This window comes from Biomphalaria glabrata, chromosome 3 (genome assembly GCF_947242115.1).
Source record: "Biomphalaria glabrata chromosome 3, xgBioGlab47.1, whole genome shotgun sequence".
NCBI lineage: Eukaryota > Metazoa > Mollusca > Gastropoda > Planorbidae > Biomphalaria > Biomphalaria glabrata.
In genome coordinates, this window is record NC_074713.1 from 38,952,638 (window position 1) to 38,973,083 (window position 20,446).

Consider the following 20,446-nt stretch of genomic DNA (forward strand, 5'->3'; position numbering starts at 1 on the left):
AGGTAGGCCTCTGTATACTGATTGTCTCTAGAAGTCTAATGTGTCTTGAGGTAGGCCTCTGTGTACTGATTGTCTCTAGAAGTCTAATGTGTCTTGAGGTAGGCCTCTGTGTACTGATTGTCTCTAGAAGTCTAATGTGTCTATATATCACATGTCTCTTTGTTTAACATGGCTAGATCTATAGCAACGGACCGGCCGACTTCCAAGATAAAAATATTTAAATAGATCTAGTAGTTATAAAGAACTCGTGCTAAATTGAGCTAAGTTTGTTTGTACGCTTTTCAACAAGATTGGAAATGGCAAGTTCTTTTAAATTCCGAGCAAAAAAAAATTGCTAGAGATTCTCAATGTCTTGTAAAACGTCTTGGATGGTATATAAATATTTAATCAAATAGGTTTTAGTGTTCAATATGCAATATTTTATCCTTTTCCGTTTTCTAAATCGTACTAGATTTAGATCTAGCTCTAAGTCACCAAAAATCAAAAAAACAAACAAATTCCTTGCACCCAACTTTATTTCTGGACTAGCAGATGTGAAACTCCACGGACTGAATGAGTGCGCGAGCGATCGCGTGGCTGTGATACACGAGACTATCGAGCGGGCTCGTCCTGCTATCCTAGTGAACGCGATTTGCTGGGATCACAAGGGATTTTTTTTTCTTTTTTTTAGAGAGAGAGGGAGAGGGGCGTGAAAGGGAGACAAGAGGCTCTGCTTTAGGCTACGCTGGGTAGCGCGACGGCGAGGTAGCGAGCCCTGGGACGAGTGTAGTTGAGAAACAAGACTCAGTAGCGAGGGGGGCACAGGAAGGAATATTTTGTGTGTCTTCTGGTTCTGTTGTGTGTTCACAAAATAAAAGGTACATTCAAATGCTACTCCATTGAATAAGTTCCGTTAATGGATGAAAAAATAAATGTGCGTGGAAAGTATTGACGCTCAATAGATTGGATTATTAGTGCAATTCCTAGTCTGAAAAATCCATGTCTGCATTCTATTTTTGGCGTGGTGTTCATTCAATTGAAAACTGTGATAGTGCTTGTGCTAGGACTGGACTCTAGATCTAGATAATAGTCAGTGCATTCAACTTAGGCTTTGGAGAGGGAAAAGTGACAACCATTTGATCCTCCCCAATTCTAGATCCAGATCTCGATCCTAGAGATCTAGTGTTTCAATAATCCCATTGATTAGCTAGATTTAGAATCTAGAATACAAACCAACTTTGCAACTTTTCTAAAGATTCAAATTATTTGTTTCAGTCTTAGTTTCGTTTACCTTTTTTTCTTTTCTGTTTTTAATATTTTCCATTGCGTCTAGTTGAAAGTTATTTTTGCTCAACATTCAGGTTAACTTGACATCCAGTCGCTCACGTCACGAGTTTACCTTGAGCTTTTCTTGCTAATTGATTGTGTCGTGAAGGTTATTGAAGCATCTGTTGGTTACTAATGTATATTAAAAAAAAATAGATGAAACATTTATTCCATTGAAAGTAAACGTTTTTAATCTTATACTTTTTATATGACCAAAAGAAAATATATAATATGTCATATTTAACCAAGTGTTGTAATACTTTTATATAGTTCTGTTCTATATGCATATATTTTGGAATAGTCCATGAGGGTATTTCAGAATGTTTTGTACTGCTAGTATAGTGTATAGAGTATAGAATATAGACAGTAGTTTATTTTCTGGTATTTTTTTGGTGGAGCAGCATCTTGATTAGTAGGCTATGAAAAAGCTGCATAGTTTATCTTCTTACTAAGACCGTACTAAGTTCTAGATCTCTAAGTGTGTATAAGACATTCTATTTATCTAGATCGATCATTTAATTCGTATCTTGTTGACACATACACACAATACAATGCGACTCTTTATTGTAGTGGAATGTATTCTACTGGAAGCTTATAAGTTATTCAAAGATCATGTCCAGGTCATTGTGTCAGTGGGCAGTGTTGGAAGATCTTCTCTAGATTGCGCGCATCGCCAATAAGTGAATTGAACAGGGTACGACTCCTGGAGTGCCCTACCATAGTCTGTCAAGTGTGACCCGAGGTTAAGGCAGTGTGAGAAGTAGGTCTCACACCTGGCTTCAAGTCGTATTGCTTTTTGTTATACACTGTAGAAAGGTAGAATCTCTAGATCGAGATCTAGTTTTCTGACCAGAATAAGTTCTTGGGGGATAAAGTTCTCACATTAAAATGTAAAACGTCGCTGCTTTAGTTTCAGATGACCTCTCGTCCTCTTTTTAAAGCTTTTCTTTAATTTCTGCCACGTTTCTTCATATCGCTTTGTCTTCTTTGTCTCTCTTATTGATTTGTGTTGTAAGTTCAAGAAAGTTAATAGAATTAAAAAAAAAACACGTGAAAGTGATTACTGTAATTAATTTTTAGTGTGGAATCCCCAAAAGCTATTTATTTCCACATATGATTAATCAGCACCTTTATTATTATTAATACCATTATTTTTATTTAGAAATTAGAAAGTGAAAGTAGGTATAAATAGGATATTTCCAGAGATAGATTTTTATATTTATTTTTGTGGACTACGGTACTTTGTTCTTGCACGTGACTACAACTTGCAGCCATGGAGTAATGAGCGAAGGCTGCAGGCTGTACACCGCCAGCACCTTTAGGTCGCCACGCAGTCGGATTGTTGGATAAGGAGTACCCGCTGTGAGGCCCGGGGCGTATCGCCCCTCGAGTGTTGGCTTATCTTTTTCTTTCACGGATCACCTTTTTGGATTACATTTGTTTAGAACTGTGGATTATATCCTCGGATACATTGCGAGATTCGGTGGAACGGAATGGGAGTCTGGAGTTTGTACATGGAAGTCTACCATCAGAGGCCAGGTAACTTCAAAAGTTTTCTACCTTTTAAAAGTACCAAAAAAAAAAAAAGATGCCTATGTGAATGTGTGTTTACTTTATCAGCGGCGCTTACTAGAAGGATGCATTAATTTTGTACGCGCACCTTTTTCCCCTTTTAGAAAAAAATAGATCTATTCACGCCTTATATTTGCATAAAATGTATTCGTGCTTTGCTCCAGCGGCGTCGCTACGGAGTGCAAAGCGTGCGAGCCGCACCTGGTGACCTATCCTAGCGATATTTCCGTTATTTTTAGCTCTGTACTCTACTACTTCTCCCCCCCCCCCCACCCTTCCATAAATTTAGAAGACGACAACCGCCATTCCTTTATACGTTTCGCTAATTTTGATTTATAGCCTATTCAAAAGTGACACGAGAAAAACCTAACACTTAAAAGGATAACAATTGTCATTAAAAAAAAAGCTCTACATTAATCACATGATATTTGTGAACTGCAGATGTAAAACTTGTCACGTGACTAACAAAAAACAAGACCATTTATTTTTACTTATTTACATTCTCAGCGTTAATAAAAAGCAGTCATAACACCTAGAAATCTATATGGGCTATTTATTGTGTTGAAGAATTACCTAGATCTAGATCTATATCTGACCTCAGCCACAATGGACCAGCTAGATCTATATCTGACCCCCCCCCCAGCCACATTGGACCAGCGTGTGGAAACGTAGAATTGAATGGCATTTTGAGTGAAATGTCCGAGTTTTTAAATGGAAGCTCGATATTTGAGATTTAAGAACATGACTTCTGTAATGAACACATCAGTGTAATGAAGACAAACTACTGACATCATGTACACTGACATCATGCACATTGACATCACGTACACTGACATCATGCACATTGACATCACGTACACTGACATCATGCACATTGACATCACGTACACTGACATCATGCACATTGACATCACGTACACTGATACAAATACAAACCAAGGCTCATCAATATGCCCTCTATACACCAGTAGCCTACCCAAACAGCGCGCCATTCCTAGCTCTCCAGTCTAGAAGTCTCCAATAGAACCAATTCATTATGTCAAAGAAAACACTATTCTCGGCTACTTTATTAAACCCAGAAACCCAGACACCCAGACCCTGTACTCCCACCCAACACCTTCAGCAACATCTTTTTTTTTTTTGGGTTAAAATGAAACAAGTTTTTTGTTTCTGACCTAATCGGATCTATAGCCCTAACCCTAACTATAAGATTAGACGAAATTTAAAGCGTATTTAAAAAAAAAATAATCCACAATTTATCGCTTTAACAATTTTTTTTTTAAAAATATATCTTACCTTGAAAGCGATAATATATTTGCAGTACATACCTAGGTATCTTGTACACAGTACTTATTGTCAACAGGTGACTGAAAGGTGTCTCTAGGAATGCGTTTGATGGGATTAAAAAACACGACTTTAACAACCACATTAAAAAAAAGAAGCCAGTGGAGTGGTTAGAGAGATGACGTGCCAAGATCATCGCTGGGGGGGGGGGGAGTTCTTATTCTCTTCATGTTTTCAAATATTGACAGGGAAACCTCTCGCCAAGTTCTTCATTTGAATAAACTAACGCTTACTCTAATTCTTAAACGAAATGATAAATTAAAAAAAAAAAAAAAAAAAAAAAAAGACAGATAATTTAAAAGAAATAGGGGTGGAGTGCTGGGAAGTAGGATAAAAAGCAGAGGTGGCGCCTTATAAGTTGGGCAAACAGTATGGTGGGACCAAAAAGGATTCATTGCCGAACAACTTTACAACCTAAGTTTTTGCTCTGTAAAATTCTATCCACTGCGTATAGGCCAAGATGACAACTTATTCGTAATGTCATGTATGTTGATAAACAAAAGAATGGCAGAAATAGCCCCTTGGCGGGCCCTTGGCCTAACATCTTTTGTTTTTCCCATACTTAGCCTGCAAGTAGATTGTAGGCAGGTTAGACACCCACTCTGTTCACTCTGTTGTTAATCTAAATGAAATATGTCACATATTGTGTGCATCTGTCCAGATATTAGGGAAAGAAATTTGTGGATCTGAATAATGCCTTGACTAACTGCTTAGATCAGGTGTCACAGTGAAGCATGTTGTGTCCGGGCGACACACTGTCCTGTGTTTTTGTATGTCACATCATGATCACATTTGTATGTTTTTCAACCCAAATGTGTCTCGCGGGCTGCACGTGCAAATATGCAAAGGCCATGACGCTCATAGGCTATCACATACACACAAACACTTGACGTCAGAGGGTAGGACTAAAAGGTAGCCTGTAGCCAACATTAACACCACGAGAAAGAACACTTTATTCTCGCTCTACTCCCGTGGTTGTGTTTAAACACATTCAACTTTTTTTTTCTTTTGCTACCATTGAACACAGCTTGAATACTTTTTAATTGTGAGTACCTTCCCCTTGATGTAAATCTCGGCCCACTTTCGTCACCATGGACTCGGCGTAATGTTGCTAGGCCGCGAAATCCCACGTGATCAGAAACAAGCCAATCATGGCATATGTTTATATTTATCATAATTCACATTTCTCAAGGTAAACATTCCCACCTGTGCACTCCCCCCCCCCCTTACATCTCACCAAACTCTGCTTGTCAGTTTTTAAATACAATAATAGACTGGTAGCCTACTTGTTCTGGGAGGTCAGTTGAGTGCGAAACAAAAAAAAAAACTGAAAAAAAAAACTTAGGCTATGTTTTTTTTTAGGAAAAGTGGGATGCTGTAAGCCACAAGTTCTGCCCCTTATTTCTGCGTAGCTAATATATAAAGGTCTATCAGATGAGTGAAATAGCCAAGTGTTGACGAGGGTATTGTGTAGCTGGTACGAAGACCATATACCATTACTGTCATAAGCCCATTTAAGGTAAAACTACTTGATAAATGTAGAGTAAACCTGCTTGATAGCTGTAAGGTAAGGCCTCAGCTCTGTAAATGTTGTCCAGAATTGGAAATGCGCTAAACAATGTCTTCGGGAAGTCGAACTGTACGTGTAATGGACGTGTAATGGACATGTAATGTACGTGTAATGTACGTGTAATGTACGTGTAATGGACGTGTAATGGACGTGTAATGGACGTGTAATGTACGTGTAATGTACGTGTAATGGACGTGTAATGGACGTGTAATGGACATGTAATGAACGTGTAATGGACGTGTAATGGACGTGTAATGGACATGTAATGTACGTGTAATGGACGTGTAATGGACGTGTAATGAACGTGTAATGTACGTGTAATGAACGTGTAATGGACGTGTAATGGACGTGTAATGGACGTGTAATGAACGTGTAATGGACGTGTAATGGACGTGTAATGGACGTGTAATGGACATGTAATGGACATGTAATGGACGTGTAATGGACATGTAATGAACGTGTAATGAACGTGTAATGGACATGTAATGGACGTGTAATGGACGTGTAATGTACGTGTAATGGACGTGTAATGGACGTGTAATGGACGTGTAATGAACGTGTAATGGACGTGTAATGGACGTGTAATGGACATGTAATGGACGTGTAATGAACGTGTAATGGACGTGTAATGGACGTGTAATGAACGTGTAATGTACGTGTAATGGACATGTAATGGACGTGTAATGTACGTGTAATGTACGTGTAATGGACGTGTAATGAACGTGTAATGGACGTGTAATGGACGTGTAATTTACGTGTAATGGACGTGTAATGAACGTGTAATGTACGTGTAATGTACGTGTAATGGACGTGTAATGAACGTGTAATGTACGTGTAATGAACGTGTAATGTACGTGTAATGGACGTGTAATGGACGTGTAATGGACGTGTAATGGACATGTAATGGACGTGTAATGGACATGTAATGTACGTGTAATGGACATGTAATGGACGTGTAATGGACGTGTAATGGACGTGTAATGGACGTGTAATGTAGTTTGTTCCGTTGATTCTCTCTGACCATCATTACTTCCTGAGTTGAGAATGTGATAGAGGAATGTAGTTTTGAAAGTATTACCAGAATAATGGCGAGTTTATTTTATCATCTTCTGCATTTCCTTGACACGTACTTATTGATATAAATTCCCATTTCTTTAAACGCAATCTAAACATTTCACGTTCTCCAGTTGATTTCTTTTTCCTTTACTTGTTCCCTTTCCCTCATCTACTCTTTCTCTCCCCTCCTCCTCGGGTGAACGGTTCATTCATCAACTTGTCACTCTGACCTCATTAGTCACGTGAACGCCAAAAGAGGGAAATAACCAATCAGAAACGTTAGAGATCATTCAGTTAGAAAACTTCGTTAATTTAATTGAATAAATAATCGCATTGAAAAGTGCTTCATTTAGCGACACAGTTACACATATTTGTATCTCACAAGTAATGTATGCTATGGACATGGATAGTAGGGTGAACCCAAATCTTTAAAGTGACGAACAGTTTAGGGCATTAAACATTGTGGCTGAGGGGGGAAACATTCGAATGTGTAACTCAAAGGTCTCTGCTTCGAACCCTTGCAAAACCAATACATTTTTTTAGAATTGAATTTCCTCAAACCTTATTTATGGCGGAGAGGCGTCTAGACGTTGCCATGGCTACATAACATATTCGTGCTATTGAGAAACAGTTCCAACCCTTTTTACACTGCGACACATAGATCTAGTTGGTTTGAACTTTGAACCAGGGGTCGCCCTGCTCCATGCAAAGCCTCACGACACAATATCTAGTTGGTTTGAAGTTTGAACTAGGGGTCGCCCTGCTCCATGCAAAGCCTCACGACACAAGATCTAGTTGGTTTGAAGTTTGAACTAGGGGTCGCCCTGCTCCATGCAAAGCCTCACGACACAATATCTAGTTGGTTTGAAGTTTGAACTAGGGGTCGCCCTGCTCCATGCAAAGCCTCACGACACAATATCTAGTTGGTTTGAAGTTTGAACTAGGGGTCGCCCTGCTCCATGCAAAGCCTCACGACACAATATTTTGTTGGTTTGAAGTTTGAACTAGGGGTCGCCCTGCTCCATGCAAAGCCTCACGACACATAGATCTAGTTGGTTTGAAGTTTGAACTAGGGGTCACCCTCCTCCATGCAAAGCCTCACGACACAAGATCTAGTTGGTAGGAACCAGGGGTCGTCCTCCTCCATGCAAAGCCTCACGACACAAGATCTAGTTAGTAGGAACCAGGGGTCGACGTCAAATCCCAAATAAAAGCTTAGAGCACCGAGACTTCGTTTCTGGATCCGTGCGCTCAAATGTTGAGCCTAATTGGGCGAGCGACTATCTAGGCGTTGTCTTAATTAGTCTGATAAAAGAGGCACACCCCGATAACATGGACTTGTTAGCTGATATATTATTTAGTAATGGAGTCTAGCAACTATTATTTTTATGCATTTATATTATGATCAATTCCACTAATTATGCTCTGTTAGTTCTATGTATCGCAGAGACAATTGGATCTATTTTATGTTATGGTAATATGTGTATGTTCTCTACAAGGACTCGAGCACAACCAAACAATGACATTGCATTTTTCAAACTGGTTTGTTTTAATCCCTCTTGTTAAAGGGATTTATGAGATTTTTTTTTATGTTCTTTAAGGTCTAGAGATGTGAGTTAAGGTTTAGAGCTGTGAGTTAAGGTTTAGGGTTGGGATAATTGTTGGATTACACTTAAGTATAGCACAATGGCTAGAATTTATTAGGAGTTCGTATGAGGTTTAAGGGTTAGGGTTATAACAAGTTTTAGGCTTATAACAGGAGTTATGGTTATAGCAGGAGTTAGAATAAGAAATAGCGAGGTGTATGTGTCTTGGTTGCCGCCATTAATATTTATCATAGATATATATATATATATACGATCATTTTTTGTTGAAAATTTAGTTTTATAAATTTAATTAAAACATTTTTAGGCCTTTAGGTTTTTACTAATTCTTCTGTTATTTTTTTTACCTCAACCACTCGTAACGACAAAATAACCCAAGACTTCCCTATTCTAAATCCGGACGAAGTTTTGAACCATGTAATGTCAAATCATCGAGCACAACAAAAGTTCCGCCAACTAATGGCCATCATCTTTTTTGTATTGAGATCCTAGAATACTTTCATCACTTGTAGTTCTAATTATTCTAAGAATGTAATCATTAGCATTAAAACAATTTGATAGCGAAAGTTGGAAAGGAATTGTGTTGCCAATCTAGTCGTGCCCCATTGATGTGTCGTCCCTGCCACCCACACACACCCGCACTCCCCCGCACCTTTGTTGTTTTAAACCTGAACGATGGAGAAGTGTGTTGATCTAATAGTCCCTTCGCTTTAAGTCAGCTGTTTTATATTGGGACAGTCATCTGGCTACGTTGAACAATGACCGCCCCGTAACCTCATTAAGATGTATCATTGACACATGACTAGGCAAGGAAGGCGACTCTATAGATACAGCGGACATCCTTGAACTGTCAATTAAGTATCTCCCCCCCCCTCCCCTCTCTCTTTTATAATCTCTGTCTCTTTTTGTCACTCCTTCCCTCTTACTACTCCATCCATTCCCTGTTAACACTTGCTGTAGATTAACTCTTTCCGTAGTTATTTTCCATGATCCGACGGAATCGTGTTCATTTGTAGTTCACTTCTCTTAGGAGAGAAGGAGTTAAGTTTAAAATGTGAGATGTACAAAGTATCTAAAAGCACAAAAAGTTTCAGTCCCTTAGGGCAGATGTTTCAAGTTCATCTTTTTCTGTAGCCATCAGTTAACGAGCAGGGTGTCATGTGGCCAGCACAACGACCAACCGCCTTTTCTTTCCCCAACTAAAGTCAGGTACCCATTAGAGTTGGGTGGACTCAGGGGCGCCCTAAACATCCCGAAATTCAAAATCCTAGTCTTCACTGAGATTCGAACCCAGGACTCCAGGTTCGGAAGCCGAGCGCTTAACCACTCACAATTGATTATTTTTTCACCACTGGTCAAACTTTCGGAGGTCCTTTTTTTTTTTTTAGCTCACGCTGTGGTCTGGGAAAACAGACTCGCAATATCAGTATTTCTATTTAGAAAAGATAGAGAAAAAAATATTTAGAACTTAAAATACTGCAGTTTGGTGAGATAGAGGTACAAGAGAAAATGAGAAATTGAGAAAGAGAGAGAGAGAGAGAGAGAGAAAAGAGAGAGAGAGAGAGAGAGATGCTAAAGTTATTGGATTTGTGCTGGGGATTCCCCTGGATTTATTGGCATCTTTGAGAGAAAGAGACAGCTATGACTCAATTCTCTGAAACAAAGAGACATAATCAATAGAAAGTTTTATGGAAAAAAAACACGCTCGTCTCCCCCTGATCGCTACTCTTCTCTAGTCTTGTTAATTCCCATGCAAGTGATCCCTTATCAACTGGATTAAAAACTGAACACCGAGCAGTAGTAAAGCCCAACTTTTAAGTCTTGATAATCTTCGGACCACGTGCAGAGTTCTCTGGTCCCCAGGACACCCTGGACACCCAGGTCTGATATTCGTGGGGGAAGAATGAATTTCTTTGTCGTGAAAAAAAAATCTTTCTCTCACCCCTCTCTCTCTCCTCTTTCTCTCTCTCCTCTTTCTCTCTCCCTCTCCCGTCTCTATCCTCTCTCTCCTTCCCCTCTTTCCTGTCTCTCTCATCTCTCCCATTCTCTCTCCTCTCTCTTCCCCCTCTCTCTCCTTTCTCTCATCTCTCTCTCCTTTCTTCTTTCCCCCTCTCTCCACGCTGTCTCTCTCCCTCTCCTGCCTCTCTTCTCTTTCTCTCTCCCTCCCCTGCCTCTCTCCTCTTTCTCCTATTTCTCTCTCCCTCTTCTCTTTCTCCTTTCCCTGTCAGCTCTCTCCTCTCTTTCTCCTCTCCCTCTGTCTCCTCTTTCTCTCTCATGTCTCTTTCCTCTCCCTCTCTTTTCTCCCTATCTCCCTTCTCTTTCCTCTCCCATTCTCTCTTCTCTCTCTTCCCCATTCTCCCCTTTCTCTCTCCTTTCACTCTCTCCTCTATCTCCTCCCCCTCTTTCCTGTCTGTCTCTCTTTCCTCTCTTATTCTCTCTCCCCTCACCCCTTCTCTCCCCACCCTCTCTCCTTTATTCTCTCCTCCTCTCTCTCCTGTCTCTCTCCCTCTCCTGCCTCTCTCCTCTTTCTCTCTTCTCTCTCTCTCCTGCCTCTCTCCTCTTTCTCTCTCCTGTCACTTTCCTCTCCCTCTCTTTTCTCCCTCTCTCCCCTCTCGAATTCTCTCTTCTCTCTCGCCCTCTCTCTCTCTCCTTTCTTTGTCTCTCTCTCTCTATCTGTCTCCCGTTCTTACATTAACCTCTACCAAAAGTCTTGACTGATGTACTTCCACATTCTCTTCCATTTTGTTTGCCTACAACATCAACACAAAGTTCTCAGCTTCAACTAAACTGTGTTGGTAGACCACCAGGGACTTGTCTTTGGAAGAACCTATGTGTATCACAATGATAACTACAGATCGAAGCTTCAGAAGCATTGTCTTACTATTGATAGATGTAAATCTAAATCTGAAGTTGAAGAGATGTGTGGTGAGACAGAGTCAATAATGAATCGAAAAAGTTTCAATATAAAACATAACAGACATAGCATTAAGCCCATACAAGGACCGTATCACTGTGGCACACAATCCTCTGTAGTCTGTAGCGGTACAGCCCTACCGTATATCTTAATGTTAACACACACATACACACACACACAGAGACCTTTGTACATCAAAGAGGGTACGTCAATTTGACAGCCCTATGTTTTGTGTACACTACATAGGAACATCAAAGATAGTTGCACCAGCCCCGAGAAGAAAGGGGAACAACTCTTGCTTACATCAGAATAATCTAGAAATGAAATAACAAGGCTAGAAACTAGTTTCATTCTATATTCTATTTTTAGATATAATTTAAAAAAAAAGGATTGTTGCAGAAATTATTTCGATCTGTTTAGTGTAAGATTAGTAGTGCTATGCTGGGTTGTCGTTCTTGTTTTGCTAGACTAGTAGTGCTATGTTGGGTTGTCGTTCTTATTTTGCTAGACTAGTATTGCTATGCTGGGTTGTCGTTCTTATTTTGCTAGACTAGTATTGCTATGTTGGGTTGTCGTTCTTATTTTGCTAGACTAGTATTGCTATGTTGGGTTGTCGTCCTTGTTTTGCTAGACGGTACTAACTACACTGACCTGCATATGATAAGTTAAGATCCAAAAATTCTCTCTCATACATTTGTTCGTAATACGAGTTTCCTTGTTCGTAACACGAGTTTCTTTGTTTGCAACATGACTTTCTTGTAAAATGTTATTGCAATTTACACATTGTTCATTCTTTCTTGGATTATTCGTTTTTATAATGAGTTTTTGTTTGTTCGTAACACGAGTACGTAGTTTGTAACACAAGTTTCTTTTTTCGTAACACGAGTTACTTAGCTTGTAACATACGTTTCTTTGTAACATGATTTTTGTTTGAAAGATGAGTTCTTTTGTAAAATAATATTGTATATTTAAACATTGTTCCTAAGATAAGACACACACACACACAAGACAACAAACACAGACACTTGTAATCAACTTGGAATAAGAAAAATAAAACCTCAGAGTACGGACGTTACAATTGAAAACAACGACAATGAAAGGCTAGTTCAAAAGTGGTGCACTTTTAGAGTTAGACAGAAGTCACTAACACATTTGTCTGTATCAGACAGTAGTCACTAACACATTTGTCTGTATCCTTGTCAACTTTTATAATCAGAGCAAAAAAAAATTCGACATTGGGACGATGTCAAGAGAGCTGAAATAAAAATAATATATTTAAAACAACAGAAACTAAAGGAAGAGATCCGAACTATTGTTTCAAAATGGATTCTCTTCTGTCTGGACATTTCGGACGGCTCCATTTATGATTCACCACCTTCTTCTATCCTTTAGTCTGTTGAACCGTTGGGGCAGCTCAAAAGATCTATCGACTTTCTCCACTCTTCTCTATCTTTTACCTTGGTTAGAAGTTCATTAAGGGACATTTATGATCGATGGTTGTAAATACTTTGAAAGAGCAAATTAAATTTTTCTACCTTCTTTATGCATACATTAATTTAGAGATACATATTTTTAGCTCATTCCTTATTGAATAGTACGTTAGAGATCAAATGTAGAGTTTCTCTCTACACGAACCCAAAGTGGAAACTTCTAAGATCATAGAGATCTACACCATATATTTTCTAGATAAAATATTTGTAGGCAAACATAGGTTGACCTATCACAGACTTACAGCTATATATCCTACCCAGTCACGTGACAAACATAGGTTGACCTATCACAGACTTACAGCTATATATCATACCCAGTCACGTGACAAACATAGATCATAATGTAACCTGAACGTCTTTCAAATTCAAAACCAATTTTCTGTTTGTTGTCAAGTCGTCAAGGGGCTGGACTTGTGATATCAAAGTATCTCTACAGTCAGTCGGGTGTGTTTTTGTGAGTGTGTTTGTGTATCGGATGTTTTTGTGAGTGTGTTTGTGTATCGGATGTTTTTGTGAGTGTGTGTGGTGTGCGTGTGTTTTTGTGAGTTTGCGTGGGGTACATGTTTTTTTTGTGTTGGTGTGATTTGTGTGGTGTGAATGGGGTGCTTTTGTGTGTGAATGTGTGATGTGTTTGTGTGAGTGTGTGTTTTGTATGTGTGTGTGGAGCACGTATGTTTTTGTGATTGTGTGTGTGTGGTGCGTGTCGTGTATTTTTGTGATGTGTTAGGGTACGTGTGTGTGGTGTCTGTGTGTGTGGGATGCGTGTATTTGTGTGTGTTTTTGTGAGTGTGGGGTGTGTATGTGTCTCTGTGTGTGTGAGGTGTGTGTTTGTGAGAGTGTAAAGACATTATGAAGATCTAAAAGAAGTTGTCCTCCCCAAAGTTTGAAAGTAGAGTTTCAGACTTACCAGTAGCTTTCCTGCCGCTAAATAAAATAGGATATCTAGATGTTCACTAGTAAAGCTCTTCTGAAACTTACCAAACTATGTGACCAGGCGTGAGATAGTGTCAACATCTGCTTAGAAAATCTCTTACTTTAAATAAACTGAAATAGTTTTGCTAAAAACTTTTTTAAGCTTCAGGAGGCGCGGTGGCTGAGTGGTAAAACGCTTGGCTTCAGAACCGAGGCGTCCCGGGTTTTCGAATCCTGAAGAAGACCGGGATTTTGAATTTCTGTATCTTTAGGGCACCTCCAATCCAGCCAGATCTAATGGGCACCATACATTAGTTGGCGATTGGCTGTTGCGCTGGCCACGTGACACCATCGTTAACCGTGGGGCACAGAAACAGATAACATGTTCATTATCTTCACTATCTATCATAAGATCTGAAAGGAAAACTTTAGCTTCAGACTATTACAGTTACATAAGTTCCTTTTCAAACTAATACAGTTTTGTTAAACCACGTCACTTTTAGTTATTAGGTTTAAAGAATTTTTTTTTGTTCTGGTCAATAAAAAAAAGTCTGGGTTGGGGTCAAGGACGCTGTCAGCTACACTCGTGACGTCATTGTACTTTTTTGTTTTCTCTTCTCTTTCCCATAGGACTAATGTTGTAGACTTGGGTGTGCGTTCATGCGAGGTGAGACAAAGCCAGGGTGTAAAAAGAGGCAGCGAAAGGGGAGTGGGGGGGGGGGAGGGGGACTAAAAGATTTTGTGTACGTTAGTAATAATGTATGTCTGTTCTCAGGCGCTCTATCTCTCCCTCTCTCTCTCACTCTCCCTCGCTCTCCATCACTCTTTGCTTTTCTTCCCTTTCTCTCTTCAAACGCTCTCTCTCTTCCTCTCTCTCTTTCTCTCTCTTTCTCCCTCCCTCCCTCTCTCTCACTCTCCCTCGCTCACCACCACTCCTTCCCTCTCTTCCCTCTTCCTCTCTCTCTCTCTCTCTCTTCCTCTCTCTTTCTCTCTCTCTCTCTTCCTCTCTCTCTTTCTCTCTCTCTCTTCCTCTGTCTTATCCTCGTACTCTCTCGCTCTCTCTTCCTCTCTCTCTTTCTCTCTCTCTTTCTCTCTCTCTCTTCCTCTCTCTCTCTTCCTCTGTCTTATCCTCTTACTCTCTCTCTCTCTCTTACTCTCTCTCGTCCTCTCTCTCTCTCTTCCTCTGTCTTATCCTCTTACTCTCTCTCTCTCTTACTCTCTCTCTCTCTTCTCTTCCTCTCACCAAACATTCTCCTCCAACTATTTTAAACCAATCCTTGAAGTCAAAAGAAAAATGTATTCCAAATAGGAGGGGGGGGGGGGGGACTACAAGAGGGTGAGGTAGAAAGATAAGACCCTACATGCCTCTCCAGGTGCATCCATTTGCTGGTGTTATTGTTGTGACCCTCAAGCTTCTCCCTACACCTCCGTGCCCCTCCATTCCCCCCCACAAGAGCCTGGCCAACAAGAAACTGAATGACTTGAGACACGTTGTTTTGTAGTTCAAAGAAAAGAAACTTTTTTTTCCTCGATATATTTCTTCTAGTGTTTGAATTTTATTGGTGCCTAGCGGTGGGACTTCCTCCAAGGGTTCTCGTGTTTGGCTTTGTTGGTGTGAAAGCTATTGTCTCGGAGGCTCGTATTTCCTCTGCGCCTGTCTCATTGGCATTCAGCTTTCTAAGGAGGGGGGGGGGGTAATAAAAAGGGAGGAAACTGCAGGGGGAGTTTCAAAATTAAAAAAAAAAACCTACGTTTCATGAAAAATAAGTGATAATAATAATGATAATTTTTTAATAGTCCAGATAAGAGTGCTGCTATTGTACATGTCTTCTCTAGCATTGCAACGAAAACCTACATTAAATCCTAGTTCACCTTCGTCTTCAGAATTGTTTGGAATAGTTTGACATGGTATACAAGAGATAATGGAGATAAAATATTTACAATAATTATAAAAACATTCTTATAATACTAACAATCTGTCGCTCTCTCTCTCCTCCATAATCTCCCCCTTCTCTCTCTCCTCTCTTCTCTCTCTCGCATTCTCTTCTCTCTCACACACTCTTTCTTCTCTCTCGCACTATCTCTTCTCTCTCTCTCTCTCTTCTAGTTCTCTCTCTATATATATATAACTCGACCTTCCAGTTTAACCTTGGCCTCGTGCTGCTCGCCTCCACTGGACCGCAGAACATAAATCTAAATCTACTCACTCCCCCCTCCTCAACCCATCTTTCCCCACCTCACCCTTCTCTACCCTTCCTCTTCTCTCGCTGGTCAATGGTCGTCTTAACCAGGTAGAACTCCACCAGACATTTCAGTCTGACCAACTTACACACAAAAAAAAAACAACCCCCTCTCCCCTTTAAAAATAATGTCAGGATGTTTTAAAGTGCTCACACGAGTCTCCAGCCCTCCCCCCCCCCCTCTTCTGCTTTTACTTTCAAACTGTTTCCTTGGGACAGGTTTTTCTAAGCCGAATGTTTAAGTTTAAACCCAGACTTCACTGTGTACATTAACGAGAAACTTAGGTTTAAACTTATTTGTTTTAATTAGAGATAACAAGGACTTCCAATGCATATGCTTGGCTTCATTTTTTCTATGACGGTGCCACTGTTGTAGACCCTACTTACAAATCATCAAAACTCATTCAAGTTTTTAAATTCACTTTGTCCTGTTTCATCCAACATTTAAGTTAAAGATTAAATCTATCTATTGTGCAATGTACTTGTTAGAGTTGGAACCTCTTACGTTGTGCAAGAACTCTACATTTGGTATTCTATAAGCAAACCCTTTGCATTTTAACATTCATTATGAGCTAATTGCTTCTTCATGGTTTGACGACAAGCTGACAGACGACGGAGCCCGTTCTGTAAACTTGAGGACGTTTGTCTACTACCACATAGAACAATAGTTGAGTCTTGAGACAACATGAAACAGACACATTTACAATCCAGTACGTGTAGTGGAGGTCACAGGCTTGAGAAGACTGTTTGGTGGGGCAATGACTTTCTTCGGCGATCCACAATCAAAGGACCTCGTTTATGGATAACCTGCTGATTTGTGTGTGTGTGAATTTCTCGGGATGTGAACGACATTAAACTTGTTAGCATGTGGAACTTGGGGCAATCCAATTAATCCGACATAATGAACAATGAATGAATAACGTGTGTCTTGCTCTGTGTGAGGATCAAAACATTTCCAGTGTTTGTCTTGTGTTTGATGACATCATAATACTTTGTACATACAGAAAGTATTAAACAAATGAAACATAATATTCAGAGAATTTAAAATATTCCACAGCGACTTAGAGTGTTCTAATGTACACTCTACGTTGACAAATGTGTATGTTGAAACTGTTTACACTATTTAAAATGTAAAACAATGCAATTTGTATTTCTTCAAGTCATTTGGTTAAAATTATGTGTGACAAAATGTGTATGTACCATTGGCTCTCTGGGCCGCATAGGAGTTGGTGTACAGCAATAACTCCCTTTGTCCTCTTGTTTGAAACACATTTTGTCACTTGTTTCTGATTGTTTTAAACAACGTCTAGACTTGTAGATGTAAAGATGTATGAGTTTAGATCAAAACCAGTCATTTTGTTTTAGAATAATATTAATGTGTTGTTAGGCTTTTGACGAAAGACGAAATGTATTCTATTCTATAAACTTCACCTAAATAATCTGGTCACCTTGACCACTCTGTGATATTAATAGCACATTGTCTGGTCATGTGTCTGTGAGACTGTCTCACTGTCTGGTCATGTGTCTGTGAGACTGTCTCATTGTCTGGTCATGTGTCGGTGAGATTGTATCACTGTCTGGTCATGTGTCTGTGAGACTGTCTCATTGTCTGGTCATGTGTCTGTGAGATTGTATCACTGTCTGGTCATGTGTCTGTGAGATTGTATCACTGTCTGGTCATGTGTCTGTGAGACTGTCTCATTGTCTGGTCATGTGTCTGTGAGACTGTCTCATTGTCTGGTCATGTGTCTGTGAGATTGTATCACTGTGTGGTCATGTGTCTGTGAGATTGTATCACTGTCTGGTCATGTGTCTGTGAGACTGTCTCATTAAATTCCTTTAATGTTGTCACCGAGCCTCGTTTTCACTTCTACCTATAAGCCTCTGTACTATTAGTCATTGTAAGCCATCGAGACGCCTCTCTCTCGCCGCCTCTCTTTGGGCGCCTCTATTCTTGTAAATAGCTCATGCTTGAATTAGTTTTCAAATGCGATTATATTCTTAACTCCCTGCGCTATCAGACAACAATCCTTTCTCTGTGTGTGTGTGTATTTGTATGTATGTTTGTGTGTGTGTGACAGAGAGAGACCAGGTTAAACCCGACACTCTATTCTATCTACGATGCCAGGTCACCTCACAGCAGATAAAACACACTCACGACCTTCCAGACTCACGCCTACCACCCTACACGCTCACACGCACATATCGGATTATATTCAAAAATGTTAATCTCCCGATATATCATACCACTGTGTGCCCCTCCGTCAGCTGGCTTGCTAGACACTTTTGTTTGGCGCAGACTCGGGGTGGGGAGGGAGCAGAAAGTCTTTGTACTTGGGGCGTGACCACTCTTGCCCCCTCAATTAGACATCATTCTGATGGGGGGGGGGGGGTTAGTGGGGAGTAAGACCTTCTTAACTCCAGCATTTAACTCCAGTGCGACATTTGCGAGCTAAACCCTCTTCCTGTCATCGGTCGGCTCGAGGTCCAGGCGAGGAGCGGAATGGAAGAACGTGCCCTAGCAGTCACGGCTGGGGCTTGTTTGTCTACTGGTGTCTCAGCTGCCATATGACACCGCGTGTCTTTGACATCCGCTGTGATGCCACTTGACATGGGGAACAATGCGCTTCTTTCTTCAGGACTATTTAGTTGGGTCGCTGAGGAGAGAGATTTGAGCTACTGGATTTAATTGTCTGCTTTAGTCCTTAATTATTTTTTTTTACTGATCGTTAATGTCAATAGTTACTCCCCTTAGGTTTCGTACTCTCCCCTTAACCATCCCCTTACCTTCGGCTATTGTTGTATTCAGGGACACTAGATGTGTGTCCCACAGAAGAAAGGCTCCGCCTGAAGTATTTATGAAATCTGGGTTACATTTGAAAGAAGAGCATGGCCACATTTCTTTCTTATCTACTTAGCTGGCCGATACAATGAAGTGATACGATCCCAGTTTGTCTACAAAGCCTTTTAGAGGGAAGGAATAGTCGCTAGCTTACATTATTAAGCTGAAGCAATACACATCTTTTATGTATAAAATATACGTTATTTTTTCGCTATGCATAAAATATGTTATTTATGTGATAAATTGGAACACATTATTAGGCAATAGGTTGTAAATATTTGTTTAAAAAATATTATGGCGGAAATTTAAAAAAAGATACACCCCTCCTATTTCTTGACTCAAAATTAGGACACGCTTATAGTACGACTTAGTGATACTAAATATAACGTAAGGACATACAACTTTATCTTTTAAAAAAAAATCGGGTCCTCCTTAAAAATTATCCCCAATACGTTTTATTGCATTGGCCCTGTACAGATCGATATTTCGTTTTGTAGATCTAGATAAAACTTTTAAGAATTTTAAAAAAATTAACAATCAACCGATATATACATTAAGGTAATATAAAATGCTTGTCTTCAAGTCCCAAGAGTGCAGTATTTCATAGGACTACTCAGCCTAACGCTGGGAACTACTCCCGCTAGAAGTTCTGTTCCTATCTGTAAGCTTTGAAGAGAAATATTTTACTTTGCTTTGTCAACATTTCGAACACTACTTCATACAACTTGATCAAACTAGAACTACTTTCCAATTGTTTGGTCTTGTCAAAAATGAAATTAAATTTGTTTAGTCGCCAACAGGATGACCTTAAGTATCAGCGTGAACAGCTTCGGTGAAACAAATGTTCTAAACGACCTTGGCCAGAAAAGGTTAAAACCAAAACTAGTGCAGACGTGTCCAATGGAAACAATGTGCGGTTCTTGAATAAAAAAAAAAAAAAGGAAAACAACAAACAAAAACAATTGTCTCTGCTGTGCTGGACGTTGACAGTATTGTTACAATCAAATGGTCATCTGGGTCTGGCACGTGAGACTCGCGCGTGACAACACGTCGCGTGCTGGTGTAGACATCGTCAGCTAATTATCATCTATCGATTGATTGATTCTATCATCGACTTCCAGAAGTAGACAGAACACCACCACCCCCCAGGCGTCCCTACCCATCGTGTGCAGGCATCTATGTACGCTGATTTAAAATATGGCTTGAACTCAAGTCCTTTTCATTTCCTGTCAGTGTGTGCCCAGACACCGGCCACCGAGTCATTATAGAAGGCATTAAGGCGTGCCCTTCAATGCAAAGAACCAATACTTAGAAGACGTTAAGTTTTATGGGTTTTTAAAATGCTTTTTTATGTGTTTTTTTTTTTATAACAGGCAAAGAAAGTTTGTGGTCTTAGCTTAAAAAAGCAATATCTATCTGTTCTAATTCAATTGTTTACGGTCTAGGCACGTAGTGTATGTTAATCAATAGTGTGCTGTCTTTAATTAAGAGACGTCAATTAGCCGCTGTCTTGTGTGACCAGTCATTAGATGTCTTCTTAGTCACGAGTATACTCTATTCCTGGCAAAACTAAAATTAAGACTAAAGCTATGAGGAT

General features: G+C 39.9%; 1 protein-coding gene across 2 annotated transcripts in view; it reads left to right on the forward strand.

Annotated features, from left to right (window-relative positions):
* Positions 1-683: 683 nt before the first annotated feature.
* The window catches only part of LOC106057963 (kinesin-like protein KIF26A), a 307,846-nt gene continuing 288,083 nt past the window's right edge, over positions 684-20,446 (forward strand). The window contains exons 1-2 of one of the 2 annotated variants that reach the window (XM_013215332.2): positions 684-913; positions 2,468-2,844. The gene's annotated coding sequence lies outside the window, so the exon portion shown is untranslated. The remainder of the gene's footprint in view (positions 914-2,467; positions 2,845-20,446) is intronic. The other variant, XM_013215331.2, reaches the window with a different exon arrangement.